Source organism: Egretta garzetta, unplaced genomic scaffold (assembly GCF_000687185.1).
Source record: "Egretta garzetta isolate BGI_Z169 unplaced genomic scaffold, ASM68718v1 scaffold38, whole genome shotgun sequence".
Taxonomy (NCBI): domain Eukaryota; kingdom Metazoa; phylum Chordata; class Aves; order Pelecaniformes; family Ardeidae; genus Egretta; species Egretta garzetta.
In genome coordinates, this window is record NW_009260667.1 from 1,666,899 (window position 1) to 1,685,072 (window position 18,174).

Sequence of the window (18,174 nt, forward strand, 5' to 3'; positions counted from 1 at the left end):
TCCCTACACTACATTCATGATGTTAAGAATATAATCCATGTGGTGGCCAGGTGCCATGAACTTTAAACCTTCCAGGTGTCCTTTTAACTGTTTCTAAGACTTACAGCTTGTCACTGTTTCCCATGAAAACTGCTCAAAGGTGGCACACAAAGAAGGCATATGAAAAAAATGTTTTAGTTGAAACAGGAAAGCAAGATAGCTATGAATTTTAGAGTTCACTTTTAGGGGCCAAAATAGTGTGATAATAGCATTTAGAATGTAATTTGTGAATTGAACCCAAGATGAAGCACATTCTTTGGGAAAGAAGACAAAACATTGCTCTATCTTATTACTCAGGACAGAACGCTAAATGTTTTTAGTGTGACTGTAACAGATCCTTTTTCATTAGCAGACACATATGCAGAGTATGAACACCTTGACCTGGGAGATAATTAACAGGAACAGAAAACAACATGACCAAAAGCTGATCCCTCTCTGCTGTATTGTATCATCCCTTCTGGGAGGCATAGGATGCAGTAATATCAACAAGTATTAAGCTAGGGCTTAATCTCAAGCCTCAGGCTCTGCCAGCTTCTACATTGCTCTATAAATCATCCTTTCTTCTTAGCAGAGCTTGGTTGGGTATTAAGGATGTGTTTATATCTAAGCTTCAAAGTCAGCACTCGCTGATACAATTAACTAATCTACATCTCTCAAAGCTGAAGCTAGTTGTTTATTTTTAGGTAGAACTATTTTTCATCTGAAAGCACTGATTTATCAAAACTGAAGTGTTTTGTGGGAAGATGTTTTAGCAAAAAATTGAATAGAGCTGTCTGCTGAGAAGGCATGTGTGAGAATCTGCCAGTTTGACTAAGCAAGGGACAATGGCAAGTTGAGAGCAATCAGCCCTGGAGCCAGGCGTGTGGCTCCTTGCAAGCTCAGCTTCTCTGTTCTCCATTTTCAAGTATCTCACCTTAGGGCTGCCAGGAGCCAGCAATGGGAAAATCCTTGGTGTTCAGCCCTGAGTTGCCCAGACACCCCAAATGTTGGTGTAGCAAGGCTTGGGGAACATCAGGGAATTTTGTGGAAAGGTAAAAATACACACAGATCTGGACTTTTGAAAACCGTGGAATTTCTTTGCTGTGACATCTTCAATTTTTAGTCTGAGAGAGAAGAGGCTTTTCTACATTCTCTCAGCAGAAAAATTCCTGTCTCTAGACAATAATATTTGCAAATGTATATATACAGCGTTAGCTTCCCATTTCCTAAGTTGTCTCTACAGGGCTTCTTAAACCCTACCTGTTTGAAACATAGAAATACAGGTTTCTGAGACACACAGCAACAGTCACCAAGGGAAGATGCTAAGACAGCAGCATGGTATGAACTAGCCAACTAGAAATCCCACATTGCAGTTACACTGCTTTATGAAAGGGGTAGAAGAATGCATGCATTAGTAGATGCCATTCTCATGGATGGCATCACCCCTGTCCCACTCTCTCCAGCTCTGGGTTGCTGCATTTAACACTTGCTGCTTCACCCTGTTGTATTTGCCTTTGGACAAAGCACAAACAGCATATCTGCTCTGTTCCCCTGAACAGTGACTCTAAAGACCTAGGGTCAGGAGCTGTGAAACAATTACTCTCAATTCCCCAACCAAGCTTGCTATTGAACTGACTCCTTTGTTCTTACCCAGGGAGAGTTCTCATCTCTCTAATTTGCTTGGCAGCCAAACCACAATCTCCTACTATTCAACATACTCTGAAACTATAAAGCATTGGTTTGAACAGTGTTTTATAGTGAGGAGTTATATAAAAGAAGAGGGACACTGACAAAGACACCCTAAGTACTTGTCTACATAATTACACTAGTATAATTACACTGCTAAGATAATACTTGTATAACTCACCCAGAATGAGTGTCTTTTTTTTTCCCCTGCAGCTCTGTACCTTTTAAAGCAACACAATGATGTAAGGCTTGGCTAGACTACAGTATTGTGTTTGCTAGGACTTGAAACTTTCAGTATTTAGGTACTCTGATCAGTAAAGAATGAAAATTTCATTGATACCATATGGATCAGTGCTTCCTCTCAGACTTGTCCTCCTGTCTCTACAAGCACTTTCCACAGTGTTCAGCCCAGTCTGCTGCCTTGGTCTCTATATTCAAGATGCTTCAGGACCTGGCTCCAATTTATCTAAAACATCCTACAAAGTGCCAGGAGGATGATTGCAATGGGTAACCTCAGGAGAGGAGCAACAAGTATCAAAAGGGGGCTGATCACTTTCCTGAGGCTGCTGGCCATTGGTTTACTCTAACCTCTTACTGCTTTCCCAGTCATCGCACAGTCATACTGAAAAGCCTGCCATGATTATCAGCCATTCCTTGAAGTATGCTAGGAAATAAGATGTGAATTGTCATTCCTGATTGGCCAAAATATGCTGGTTTGTACAGTGGCAAATTGGGAAGGAATGTGAGAAAAGTGCATGTGAAGAATTGTAGTTCCCAGTACATGCTCCTGGCTTCTGATAATCTGAAGTTTATGAATGTTTACAGACATTTCTATGAATGTAGAAGCCTCTTTAGAGAAACGGAAGAGTATATAGGGGTTCTTTACTTTCGGTTTAGATTTTGCTTCTTTAACAGGAATCAAAATTTCCATAGTCCATGTCAGGCCATGAGGTTCTTCTCTCAACCAGGATTTTGGAAATATCTTATGGTCCTTAAAGGTTAATTATATGTGGAATTTAAAACTGGCATAGCAGGAGCTAGAATGAACCCTTTTAAAGCTCAAAGGTGGATTTTAGATTTTATAACTTCCCTTTCTATCTTTTTAGTAATTAAATGATTCATTTTCATATTGCCCATGATACTCTTACATCTGTGTAAGTGTTGTTACTACTGGGCTTTTACAGCTGAAATACTGTCAGTTGTATTCAAATTTGTGTTTAAATTTAGGGTAATGAAACCACATGTTTCTGCATTTTCCTCAATAATGAAAGATATTTGACTCCCAAATTATAAAACAGTTGGGCATATTTTACTATTTTAGTATCACCAACATTCCCTTTTCTATCCTTGAATGCAAATAAGTTTTTTAAAGAAAGCCAACGCTGTGAATGTCATGTAACGACATGTGAACTTTGCAGTGGAGCTATATCTAATGTGGCAGCGTTTCCATAGCTGTGGGAGAATCATCTAAAAAGGTTAGGCAGAACTACCTTTTTTTTTTTAGTTTGAATACATAGACTTGATCAGTTCACAGTCAGTGGATGTCATCCATTTTGGGCTTGGACTCACTGGACCATATCCAAAAATAACTGATGTACTTGCCTTCACCTACGTGTATCTGCCTGCAGGGACAGAAAAGTCTGGTTGCTGAGTACAGAAGCCAAGCAGTGTTAACTGAAAACTGGAATTTAAAACAGATGGTGGCCTACGTTGACACTGACCTTCAGCATGCTCTCGTTACTTTTCTTGTCACCTTTAATGCGGTGGTTGTGATATGACCCAATGTAGAGAACGGTTGTGTTCCTTTGTTTCGTGCTGTTCCCCCTGCCTGTCACATACTGTCTTTGGTTTCATTCAGAAATTTTCCTCTCTCTGGCTAGGGCTGGCACTGTTGGTCAGCGTGGAGGCATGGGAAGGGAGACGGCGTGCACGGTGCCTACCAGCCTCATCGTTGAACTCTGTGTATGAATGGAAATCAGAGTTAATTAATAACACGATTAACATTTTGCTAAAATGTTAGTACTGCAAATACACTGTTTGCTCTCTGCTTATTATTTTCAGTATAAAGGCTTTCTTTTATCTGATTAGATGTTCAAAGCCATCCAGCACTCTTTAAGCGAGTGACAGCACCCTGAGCTACTCCCGGGTGCGTGCAGTCCCAGCGATCTGGCCTGCAACCCACCAGCTAGAGGCTTGCCCGTGTTTTCAGCATACAAAACCCCAAACTGCACCACAGTGGGGGAAAAAAAAGTCGTCACAAATATTAAACTGAAGTTAATCTAGCTGTAAGGCAATTTTGAGAGCTCTCCGCCCCTGTGTTAAAGCCCCCTTTCAGGCTGGCGTTTTGGCGCGGCGCTGCCGGGCTTGTGTTGGGGCAGGGAGGCCATCTTGTGGTCAGTGTGGAAAACTCGCCCTCTCCCAGCCGGCTGGCAGCCCTCAGCTTCCTCTGGGGAGGGAGACAATCGCTGGGGCCGCACCTGGCAATTTTGACACACCCCCCACCCCCCCGAAATGTGCTCAGATGCGTTTGGCAGAGAGGAGCAGCCTGCCTCAACCTGGTGCCGGTGTGCGTTTGGTGAAGTGAGGCCGGCAGGGAGGCAAGCTGGGAATCCCTGTCCCCAGCTGAGGTCGGGGAGATGAGGGTGCCCAGGGCTTCTGAACAATCACGTTTCTGCCATGGATGTCCACTGATAGGGATTTGTCCTCTCCTAGATGTACACTTGGAAGCTGCAGCCGTCAGCATCAGGACATGGGAGTAAAAACCTGCCTTGAAAACATAACCGAGGCAGGGGAGTGGGACAGCGCCTCTGATGCCGGACACTGCTAGCATTCAATAATCACAGTCTGATCAGTGGGGTGATGACCGTGAACTGAGAGTGGGGCCTGCAGCATGGCCATGCAGGCCTTACCCAGGCTGGCCTTGCAGGGCACTGAGCCGAAACGGGCCAGGCCGAAAGGGGACCAGGCCAAACGGGCCCATTCACATGCTGTGGGAGTAACCGGGGGCAGGAGGCAGCCGGGACGCACTGAAAAGCAGTGGCATTTGGTGGCCTGGCCAGGGAGGGCTGAGCAGCGAGTCCCTGGGGCTGCCTGCCTGCAAAGTCCGATCAGAGCTAATGGTGTCACCAGTCTTCTGCGTTCGTCCTGCTGTCTTCACACCGACATGCATCAGGCACTTGGCGGTGTCAGGAACAGGAAGAAAAAAGCAATAATTTATCAGGGATGGGACTGTCGTATGTCTGCCTGGGATGTCCTCTGCAGAAAGAGGTTTGCAGGTAGTATTGCTACTCATGTCAGACACGCTGAACATGTGCCACAGGGACCGACACAGTACACTCAGTCACTAAGATTTCTACTCACAGCTTTCTTTTTGGACCATGTGCAACAGTGTGCCACCAATTGTCTACCCAGATACGTGGAAATGCCAAACAAATACATCAAATCCTCCAAATCCACTGGGTAAACATGTCCAGAGGGGAAAGGAGAATCTGGGGGAACACAGGTGTCTGTAAGTTTTAATCAGGGCTACAGAAGGATGGATGAAAAGAGCAAAATGAAGTGACAGCAGTGAAAAGCATGCTGGGCTTTCCTAGGAGCCCTGCTCTGTGCTTTATAAGGTATTAGCTAAACCTGCACTTCACTGTTTGTTATATGCCCTTTTGGGTCAAGGAGTATCTGCATTGTATTTCTACAAAGTCTACCACAATGAGGCTGATTTTTATTGATTTTATATCTATCTCTAAAAATAGATTAAGAATGATTAGCTGCCACATTTTGACACTCTAGAGTGGAAAGGTGAGATCAGCCACGTGAAGGACATTCCGACTGAACTTGGTGAAGTCTGCTTTTTATGGATCTGACAAAAACAAACATGGAAAAAATGTAGAGCCTTGTGTTTTATCTCCATTTAATTCTGTATATGGCATAAGCACACTTGATGCACACTTGACTTTTAATCACTGTATTCAAACATTTATTTTGATATATCGGCTCACTATAATAGAGATAAATCTGTTGGGATGATGCTACATTAGGTCATTTGTTGTGCAAAGGTATTTTATTTAAACTTCTACCCCACAATCCTGTCTTAAGTTCCTTGCTGCAAATCCCAAGACTGGGCAGGCATCCACTGCACTGTGCACACCTTTTATTTCGGTGAGTACTATCACCTAACTGTTCCCTTGCACTTCCCTGCGCCACTGCCTTTATTACTGTGATGTAAACACCTGACCATCTAATTTTCATATTCTTATACAATACCTAACGCAATGAGGTCCCAAGGCTACAGGCACTACCACAGTAGTGCAGAAGTAATTCAGTAACACCAGTAATATACTTAGTGGCCATGAATTTTGCTGACATGATGTGCCCTTAGCAGCATGTGCAGCTCCTGCTGCATTCTGCAACTGAGAATTGTGAACATAAATCGGAATTCAGTTTTCTGGTGGAGACTTCTGCTGCCTAAGAGACCTCCTTGAAACCTTCATCCTTACAGCTTAAAATAACTTGAACATTTCTTTAGAATTCTGTACAGATGTGGCTCAGCTGCTGAAGCAGTAGGAGCTGTTAATTATCTGTCTGGAAAACTATGCACAATAATACCAATTAAAAGAAAATTTCTGCTCAGCCTACATGCATCCAGGATTCAGTTTCAGTAAATAGAACTAGCTTTAGGGAGACAAACAAGATTTGCCTCTGATACTGGTATGCATACAGGAACATGGGCAATCTTGTTTTATGACTGCATTTTTTTCTATTTCCTGTTTCAGGCTTTTTATATTTTACCCATTTTCTACTGTTAGAACTCCTCATATGACACTGAAACGCAACATTTTCTTGGTTTGTCTTTGAATATCAAGTTTTGAGTTGGGTTTTTAAAATTAGAATATTTTTGCTTATTTTGCAGGTGGAAAGACTATCCCACTAACAAACCTTTTGGCCTTGTTTCAGTTCTAGTCCTTTATCATTCAGTAGGCTCCCCAAAACCACATGTGTTTTTCTCCACAATCAGAAACATTTTAAATTCCAGGACTGTTTTTAGTTTCTTCTTCTGGTGCCTGTATTACCCATCTGTATGGAAACAAACCCATTTTGTTTCAATCTGCACTTTGCTTCTGGAGCAGGTTGCATACATTTCTCTCCTCAGAGGGAGATACTGTATATTTCATTATGAGACAAAGTAAGAGTAATCCTCAGGTGATCTTTTGCCAAAGCAGGAAGGGCAACCATAGGAACCAGAAAAGCAAATGTGAAACCAGACCAAACTGCAATGGAACAAAAATTCTTCCAGTTGCAGAGAACAGTAGTTTCTCTGATAGTCTGTTATTGCTTGACTCATTAACATACAGAGCATATCTATCAATATCCACATATTTAACACATATCTAATCACATTTGCAACAGAAAATATACTTATTTTGCACAGCCATGGCCCAAATTAATCTTTAGGTATATCTTATAGCCCACTAAGTTTGGGAATGATTTTCTTTGTGTCTTGGAGTAAAAGGAACGAGTGAAATTTGACAGTTTTGTCTCAAGTATTGTATAACAGATTCTGTGTATTTTGTAGTATATTTGGCCTATGAATCAAAAGTAGACAGCATTCAAATATCTGCAGCATACAATTGTATGTAGTTCGAGTCTATGTGCTTTCACAGGAAAAATGGTGTTTCATACTGTACTGCAGGTAGGGAAATAACTACACTGATTTAGCTCACTTTCAATCTGACTTCTGTTATATCCATCCTGGAGCTTTTGCTACCCCACAAGAGTCTAAAGCGTGAAGTGATATCTGTGCCATGGCAGACATAGCTGTTGCAGTTGTTTCAGATTAGTAGGCACAATGTAGCCCAGGATGTGGCATGTTATGGCTTCCCAGCTGACACGGTTCATAGCCTAATATGTCAGTTTGCACAGTTTTAGTTAAACGATATGAATAGTTTAAGCTGCTGTACCAGAGTCTGAAGTGCGATGGCGGAGAGCCATCACGCAGCTACTTCTATTGTCTCATTCTGTGGGCAAGAATCTCCCAGAAAGTTACAGGACAGAGATCTGTGAGGATGAAACTCCCCATATATTGTGAATCAGAGCCCTCTGGCATATTTGAACCCACACAATGACTTTTTTGAAAATGTTTGCCACCACTGCTGGCCCCAGAGTACTGCCTGCATGGGTACTGATGGCTGGAGCAGACCACTGACCAGGCTCTTCTCATCCGTTGGTGGTGCTAATGATGTGTCATCAGAACTGCCTGAGACTGTTTTGTAACAAGCCACTGCACTTTAATACATTTGTTTTATTTCTCTGTATAAAAAAATTGATTTTTGAAATCAAAGCTTGCAGCCTATTCCCTCATAATGTAAATGAATCACTTTGGTATTCCTTTTTAGATGAATCCAGCAGTTGTGATAATGACATTTTTGAAAGTGGCTGCTGCCTAATGCTGTGTAATTATTTTTAATAACGATTGATCCATAAAATAAAATTCATACCATTCTTAATACACATTCTAACTAGAAGCAGTGATGGTGTGTGTGCAGAGCATGCATATCAAGGAGTGTCTGAGTCCTTATTTCATGAGGCATATCAAGCCCCTGGCTGGTGCAGAAGTAGGCATTCTCCTTTGGCTGTACTGGAATTTCAGTTGCTATCAGCTGCAGAGAATTCAGTCTACGATCCAAACAAGAGTCAGACTCCAAAGCATGCTATAGAAAATTAAAAGTAGAACAGTATTATGTGCAGATACTTTACTGTCTAGCCTAGACAGTGAATAAAAGGAAGTATCGAGGAGCAGGGATAGTGTTAGAAATCCCCTGCTTATACCAGGGATATTCTCTGTGATAAAATAAAATGCAGTTCTGGATAGTTTTCACTTGTAGGATCTTAGGCCAGTGTAACACAGTCCAAAAAGACTAAATTGTGGCACATTTTATAAATAAAAGGAAACACATGCAAGGCTTTTTTTTTATAAATTGTCTTCATAAAATGAATACTCTACCCACTTGGTCAAACAAATTTGGCTCAAGTACTTATGTACAAGACATGCCTGAAGGTAGCTATTATTAAAGACAATAGAAGGAGGTTGGGATGAGTCAGAAGAGGAAAAAGGCTTCCCTTTAGTCTTGAGTGAGCATAGTTCAAATGTAATAAGTACCTAAGTAAGCAGTATATTTTTTGCTATGGGGTGGAGAAAGAGAACATTCCTTTCAGCACTGTGAAATATTCATGTCATCTGCTATGACATGGTATCTATACAGGTATTTTATTAAGCAGCATCACTTGGCTGCTGGGACAGTAATCTAGGCATATTCCTGCCTATTACTGCAATATTATTCAACCCATGTCTTGTCACAAAGTCCAAGAATATCTTTTCTCTGTTGTTGCTCTGTGATAGAAGCTCCATTCTCCTAGAATCCAAAGACCTGCCAAATACAGGCATCGGTATTATTTTTAATTTATGCATCTGCTGGTTTATACCCTTTTAAAAGGCATTGTACATTAACTCTAATTTGGTATCTACAGGTCTTAACAACAGTTGTATTTTAAAAGCAACCCGTTCTACTCATGAGTACAATAAACCGTGCTTTCAAGAGTTGATAGGTGCATCGAGTTACAAAGACTTTTCTGGACTATGACATTCTCTTGCATTAGCATGTGAACTGCTTTTAGAAGGCTGACAGTTAAAAGGGATTAGTTCAGCTGTGACCTACTGACCATGATTGGGACCCAGCCCTGTGCTTGCAGGCAGATGCTAGTATCTGAAAGCCCAAAGCACTTGAGGGACATTACCGGCAGAAGAAAGAAGGTGGGGGTTATGGTGGTTTTTTTCTTTTTTTTGGTTGCTAGAGGTACAACAAAAGGAAACTTCATACAGTGATAGAAAGTGTTGCATCTCTAACGTTATAGCTATTTCTCTTTTGTGTGCTTCTAGGGGGGCCTTGCTTAATGAGGAGCCCTAATCCTGGAGAGCTCCACTCCAGCCTTCGTCCTGCTTCGCTGGGACACTTGCTGATCAGCACAGTTTCTACAGGTAAAAAGACTGCTTGCAACTGTAATTGGGGTCTTTGTACCAATTGGAGTGGTACACCAGCCTGAGTGGGGAAACTCAGGATCTAAAGTCAACAAAGTGAAGTTTAGTGGAAGGAAATAAAGTGAATTTTAGTAGAAATAAATGCAGAAGATGATAAGGCAAAATCAGGCACAAAATGGCCAATGCCTGGCAAGATAGCAGAGCTGCAGAACATGGTCTGCAGCTTATACTGGAACACAAACTGAAAAAAAATCAGTCAGTGAGATACTGTTACACAGAAAATCAATCTCCCTCTGGGATGTATTAGCAAGGGTGTCACTGAACTGAGCAGAATTTACTCTTTGCAGTGCTGGTGTGACATCATTTGAAGAGGTCAAAGCACCACACATTAAAAGGAAGACATTCCCCAAAAGAGCAATGAGAATAGTCAGAGGCATTTAAAACACATTTTCTGTGAGAAATGAAAGAGGAAAGGATTTGTTGCTTTCCAAAAAGAGGTAACTATGATTGGGGAGGGGTAATGCTGATAACCTCTCAACCCTGTAAAATGTAAAAGATTGTTATAAAGAGGACAGTGATCAGTCATTCTCTCTGCTCATCAGCACAGACCAAGGAAAATAGCAGCTGAAATTTCAGCAAACACTACTTTTGCTAAATATTAGGAAAAAAAATCCAGCTATAAAGGTGTTAATGTTCTGGAACAGGCTGTCGAGGGATATTATGTCTTCTACCAAAATTTTTCAAAGTAGGCTATATAAATGTGTGCCTCTTCATAACAGGAGGCTGTACTGAATGTCATCAGATCCTTTCCAAGCCTACAGTAGGAATGTCAGTAAGAACTGCAGGGTTACCTCTGCGTCAAAAGCCTCTTCAAACTGTGAAACTGCATCAGTGCATGGTGTTATCATCTTGATATGGGCCACTGCACTGTGTACAGGAATACCTTCATGTTATGAAGTTTTGTGAAGGTTTTTCAAACTACCAGGTTAGTCCCCACGATAAGCACAACCTACAAAGAGCTGCTTGTGTGACACCCCACTTCTCTCTGAGACAGAGCAGGACTCCCCTGTATCCTCTTTCATAGGATCAGGACAAGGATTTGCAGGGTATGGAACAAACCTGTGAAAATTGGGACTGCCAGTGAATGTAACCATTGTTTCCCCAGTTTGTCTGTGGCCTGTCTCCTTTCTGAAAGCCTGCATCTATTTTCCTACCTCCTGGACTGTGTCTGAAGTAAATAGAGATGAGCTGAAGGACTTAATGCTGGCAGCCTGGAAGGCAAATAATTTTGTGGCTGGGGGTGTACTTGCTGCTCTCAGCAAAAATCACTTCTTTCTCTAAAAGAGCACATTCTTGGAAATCTAAACTCAAAAATCCACTTAGGAACTTTCCAGACAATTAATTTACATCTCTCTGGCTTTTAACCTCCCCCCCTCCCCGCAACTGGTTACAAAATTTGGGCTTCTCAAAAGTCTGCTGTGGAAATCACAGCAGGAAAACTCAACACCACTAGAAGTCTGCGTATAGCTCTTTTTGAATTGATAACACTTTTTTTTTTTTGTGAGGTGGGGACAGAAGAATATGCACTACTGTTTTGATGGGACATAATATATATGGAAGTAATTTGCATGTAATGACAAACAAGCTCTCAAATTTGTTATTACTCCTGTTTCTTTGGCAGGCATAAAAGCACATGGGGTGCTGTACAGCCGAGGAAGAGGTTCAGATGCATATTCTAAATGGTATGTTGGAAATGGTGGGAAAGTCTTGGTGCTGCAGGGGCTCTTGTGCAGGTGAAAGACGACTTTTTAAAAGTCATTGTCCCCACTTTATTGTCAGCTGGGGATCCCAGGGCAAGTAAACTCTCTAATCTTCAACTGACTCTTTAAAACATATCTCTAGAAACTGAAACACACTATTTCATGCAAGAAAGGTTTCCTACATTTTGGATTTAGAGAGTCTGATTGCTGACATGCTGCTTTTGTACAGCTTTCTCTTCTAAAAATTGGTTTTCCCAAAATGATCCCAAACTTTCTGAAATAACCTGACAAATCCTAATTCCTGTAGAACTTTTTTTCTCATTTTTGGTGTTATCATTGGTAAACATACCTCTAGGCTGGTATTAAGTGGCAAACTTTTGACGTACTTCTAATAACTTTAACACCTGACATTTCTTCCACAGCATCATTCCAGATGCCTTTACAATAAGTCCAGAGGACTTAAAAAAAAGTGTTGATCTTTTCTGTGGGCCTCCATAACTGCAGTGAGTCTGACTGCAATAAGTCACACCTCCCAAAGGGGCTTTGATTATATAGATTCAAATGCAGAGAGAGCAAAGATAAGCCCAGGAGCTAAAAAGCACTGAATCCTGCCTTAAAATTAACAGTCACAAAAGCTGTATCTATTTAGAGCTTTGATTTGACTAAGTCTCTCAAAGCACAGATCAATCACAGGCATGATAACGAAGCCAATCACCATAATGTCTAAGTGAGGATGGTTATCCCAGTCTCATTGTTCCCCGCATTAGTCTAGAGCTACAGTAGGATCAAGCTCTCCTGTTAGACTTTCAGCCATTCCTCCCTTTGTATCTACAGATGACAGACAAGGGACAGAAACAGATATGTCTTGCAGCCCACAACAGCATATCAATATCCCAATCTGCATAGCACACAACAGGGGTCACCTTGCAGATGGATTAGTGTGCCAGCTCCCTGTTGCAGCTAGGTAATACAATGAGTTACATAAAAGTTAATTAGCAAAGCAAAGAAAGCAGAGAGCCTAGAAAGGCTCTGATGATTTGTTTAAATACTGTAATCCTCTGATGTTCTGCAGATTTACAGCAAGACTCTTCTTTATGGCAGAACGTAGGGGATGGGTTACTGCTTGGTGAATTTGACTCCTTAGATATATAGCTGAATAATCTATAAGGCATACTTATAAGACAGGGTAATGCTTCATGAATCAGTCCCAGAGCTACATGTTATTTAGTGTCCTTTTGATTTATTCTGTGAAGATAACATTTAATAGGGCTGTCAGACTGCTCCTGAGTTTGGCTAGCCAGGGCAGATCTCCAGAAGGAAGAACTTGAAACACTTTGGGTGTACAGGCCTATTTCAGAGCTTTCGGTTTCTTTGTTTTACTTGCCTGAGTATTGTAATCCTATAGTCACTTTTATTTTTAACAAAATAAACTACACTTTTATACCAACCCTTTTATCTTCAGCAGTAAGTGTGACCTTTAACTTAGCTGCCATATACAGTCCAGCCTGATACCACAGACGGAGCAAATATTTACCCTCAAAGGTCTTCTGTCCTTTGGGATGTGTACCATCCAGTCCAAATGCTGCAACTCTATAGAGCTGAGGAACAAGCTTTAATCTTATGCTAGAAGGACTGCTTTTCAGCTTGGTGAGCTGATGGCCGTAGTTAAGGGCATCAGTTTCCCTTAATGGGGATCAGAACTTCATTGTCATGGGATTCCAGGCATAGCAACAGGATGACTGTCTGTGTAGGATGAGAAAACACATCTACACAACCTGGTGGAGATCAGATGAATGTGGTGATAAGAAGAAAGTAGAAACAGGTGGTTTGTGAACCTGGGAGAAGAGCAAAGCTTCTTAATTTCCACCCAGTGTGGGCCATGACTCAAAGGAACTGAGTCATAGTAATAACTAATACAGCTATTCGCAATCTCATTTCCTATGGATTAGCACTTCCATTGCAAAGATGTGACTACTGCTGCTGATGGTTTTATTAACAACCAGCAGTGTTATCTACAGAAATTAAGCCTTTGGTTGAATTTCTGCAGCTGTGCCTCTAACTCCCTCTGGTCATCTGAAAATCATGGGGTAGCTCCACAGAGCGACAGAGGACTTATTAGAGACAAACAGCAAATGTGATCCCTCCAGATCAGTGCTGAGTGTGGGTGACAAGGTGGCAGAAGGAAAGTCACTATCTACTCATGCTCTAGATGTCCTTTGGTAAAGCAGAAGAGTTAGTTCCCAGGGACAGCATGTGGAGCTTTCAAAAGTTTCAATCCCCTATGAGAGGGAAAAATCAGTGGTGGGAGCTCTCAGGAAGGAGGAAGCTCCAGGGGACCCAAGGTACAGAATGGGCAGGGTGGGATAAAGAGGAGTCAGCAATGACACACAGCTAGAAAAATGATGTTTCATTGTGATTTTAGGATCTGGGCTGCCACAGCCCTTGGCTGGCCACTTCACTCCTTTGGGCTTTCACCCCTCGGTTGCTAACTCCTCTTTTGAGGGATAGATACACTGTAGATGCAGAAGTGAATTTTTTTTTCTGAGACCTAGATGTCAATACAGTGCATTGCTATAATTACTTAGAAAGTGCACAACTTGAAAAACTGCGGACCCTCGGTATTTGAACTTTCTGTCTAGAATCATGGTGCTAACGCAGAGACCACTGTGGTTTCATAAAAGAGAAGAGGAGGAATGCCATAATCCGTAACATTTTTCTCTTCCACAAATTTTGTTGTGGTAGGGTTGGAAATTGTACAAGCAACCACTGGATGGCAATGTTTCACACACAATTTCAGTCTCAACGGTTTAATAAAACTTGGAGTGCAGGTGCTCAACTGATTAAAACTTTCATCCAGATCCTAGTCTAACACTTATTTCAATTCCATGTTTATATCACTGACAAAAATTGAACTGACAGTTATATTATGGAGAGGCTACTGGCTCTGCATAGCTAAGGTCGAAACTTGTTTTCCATTATAAACTCAATCTTGGCCTCACCTCTGAAATTCTCAGTAAAGACCATTCCTCTTTCACATATTGGGCCCACAATGAGTAGCAGAGAGAGATGTTTTGTTCACATTTCAGATAAGTTAGGCAAGGTATCCATTTGGTTCAGGTCTACGGACACTCGGGTGTTAAGATATGTTTTAACTTTTTTTGCCACGCTTTGCAGTGTCTCCTCTGTGAAACTTCTTATGAAATTCAAGATCCCAAGCACCTCATGTGCTGGGGCTGAAAGGCTCACGGGGTAAAATGGGAAGTGAAGTTCCTCCAGCTGAATTCACCCTTCTTTCCTCATGTTTGCCTTCAGTGGAAATTCACCAAACATTTCTGAACATTTTCAGAAAATGAAAACCTAATGACAAGTAACACAGTGACAGGTGCAGGTATTCTCAGGAAGCAATTTTTTACACTCATCTGTCAGTATTCATGCTGGGAGCACTCACACCTGGATTCAGCTAGGAAACAAGCACAGCGCAAATCGGGTGACTTGGCTGGCAAATTACAGCTGACCAACATGGCTCAAAAAGAAAATGTTGAATGCTTAGAGAACTAAGGTGGCATAGCCATCCGCTTTTTTTTTTCCCCTTTTTAAAAGAGAAGTGTAACACTTTGGGAGACAGTATGAAATAAGAAAGTTTAAGAATCTTGATTTAGAAATATTTATTGTGAAAAAGCAAAACACTAAAAATCACTGGTGATATTATTTACTTTGCTTCACTTACCATGTTACAAAAGTCTCCTTTCTCTCTATTCACCTGCTCGTGTTATCTGTTGCTGACCAGCACATATCTGACAGGTATGCCATATGCCAGGGCAAGAAAACAGAAAATCACTGTTCAAAGGAAATTATTCACAAATCTTTGTTTCTTGTTTCAGTAGTAATTGTGGGAATCATGTTTGCAGTACATTCCTTCCTGTCTGGGCCAATTTAATATGGTGTTTACTGTGTCTGAGGGAACTGACTCCTGTGGAGGAAGATTGTCTCTTCAGATATTTCTTGATGCTGCAGTCATCCAGGAATGGATATGCTTTCTACTCTGCCACTGTTTTTGAGCAACAAGCTTTTCATACCTGCCCTCAGAGAATTCGGAAATGCTCTATATGGGAAAAATCCAATCTCATTCCTGTATTGGCACAGCCTTTGAATCCTCTGCTTTACTTCTAAAGATCATAGAGAATGCTCCTAGCAGATTTTGTGTAACAGATAAAAAGGTACACAGAGAGAAGACTGAAAGCCTGGTATTGCTGTGGAAGAGAGCTAAGGTTAGAACTACACCTGAAGATCATTTCCACTTTCAAGCGTTCTCAGTTTAGTCTTACAATGTGTTCCCTAACTTTGTAATGGCTCTCTTAGAGAATTAAAGTGCTCTTACATTTTACTTCTCTGATACTGACAGGCACTCTCACGCTGTACACAAGCTTGTGTCTGGGAAGTACATCACTTCTTTGCTGCTGTGCAAAGCTAAATGCAGAAGGTGAATCTGTGGCTTTGATCAAGCCATTTCAAACTTGGCACTTCCACCTTTTTTGATCATGAACGATGCCATGCCACAAAAGTACATAAACTGTTACAACACAAAACTGAGGTACGGCCAGGCAGTAAGGCAGAAAATAAATTAGACCTACATTGCCTAGACCTTGCTGAGAAAATGATGTAACCTAGTCCTAGCAGCAGCAGCATAGCGATACCATTTGCATCACTGAAATTCATTAATAAGGTCACCATTTTTCTAAGGAACTATTGCTTCAGGTGTTAGTAATCTGAGTGAGAATATTTGTTTTGACAAGACTTTCATCAGTTTGCATTTATTTAAATCAATTTTTTAAAAAGGGAAATATTTTAAAAATAATTATAAGTGTTCATGCAATCAAAGCAGATTGTTAAAACCCTGAACGCTTTACCCAAGTATGTTTTACAGGGCATATCATAAAGGAATTTTTGCCAACAAGCATTTGTTGATAGCCTAGGAGCTCAGGTTCTTGGCTGATGCAGTAGGTCAGTCATACAGAAAGGGTAAGTCTCAACAGCACTCAACAACTGTTTGCATAACCTGCTCAGAGTACCCAGGGCCTGACTTTTTTAAGTGAATGATTTTATTGAAATGAGTGAGTTCAAGCCATAGGTCTAATATACAGCTGCAGCTATGCATGCAGATCTGGCCCCAGGAATTCACATTACATGTTTTGTATATGTGGAACATGCAAATAGTGATCATCTGTTAACATTTTAGTCTAAATGCCCTGCCCAAAATCAGATAGGACCTCTTTGGCAGGGAAAAGGGAATACTCTATGCTACTGAAATAACAAAAGATTTAAGTAACTTTTTTTCTTTTTCAAAACCATCAAAGTTTACCTCTCTGGATCAAAATTGAGTATTTTATTTTGGGTCTTTAAATCAGGACGGACTGCATATTGACACACATGGGTACAAATCACAAGAGTCACCCCCGTGTACCCCTTCAAGTATGGACTAGTTCCTGAATTAACTATACATATGCTTGAAGCTAACCAGGCAGATTTAAGCCTTCAGCATCAAGCTTATGTCTCAGCACTGGAGTTCTTTCAGTATGTTGTGGTGGGCTCAGATGAGGCAGACTTCCAAAATATGGTACCTTCAATTTTACGTTTTAGCAAACCGCTTACTGAAATTACCAGGACTTTTCCTGAATAAAGAGTGTAAGATTTTCCCCACTATTTGTGGTAGGGCAAAGAAACTAGTAATTTTCTCCTATCATCAAAGAATACATTTCTCAAATACCATCCCTGCAGAAGCACATAATCAGCTCTCAGCAAGAAAATGAAATTAAGGTAACAGAGAGAACAACAAAGAACAATACTTCCACAAGTAAAACTCGGGGGTGACTTTAGGACAGAAAGAAGGAGGGCGCTTAAAATAACATATCTAGAAAATATTTCTACTCACTTATGAGAAGCTTCTGGATAGGAGCACTGTATTTTGTATGGAACTGCAAAAATTAAAGCAACTTTGGGAAATTAATGTCCCAGTATAAATATTCTAAGAGGCAATAGTCAGAGTTTCTTAGAGGGAAACCTTCCGTAGTACATCATCACCAAACACAGAAGTGGTCCAGAGACACTGTGAAACAGTACATTAAATGAGACTGGAATTTTTCAGTGTGGGCACTTTTATTGTGCTATGGAGTCACCTAGGTGGGAGGGAGATAGACTGATGTGAAAATGCAGTGAAATCATCATATGAATTGTCACTGTTAACATTTTTTGCCAATATTAATGGCATCAAACTGACTTGAGAGATTGCATTTATTTCCTATCAAATATGACAATATCCGGATACTTTCTCCACATTTAATTTGTTAATTTTCTGTGTGATGACATCTGTTTAGGGGTAATAGTTGTCAAATAGTGCGAGAAGGAGAAGGAAGAACAAGACTGCATGGGAGGACATGTAAGACCTAGGATACCGTTTACTGCAGTGTGCTTGTAGTGCTGGGTGGACAGAAGGACTACCAGGATGGAGACTCAACTATTCCAGGACCTGACAGCTAATCCTTGCCTGAGGCTTTGAGGGAAGCTTCAAGAAATGTGATAATCAGGGAACGACTGACCTTTTAGACAAATGTCTTTGCTTCATCAGCTCTTGGCTTGTCAGCTCTGCACAGAGATTGAGATTAGAAGAGAGTTCGCCTCTTTAAT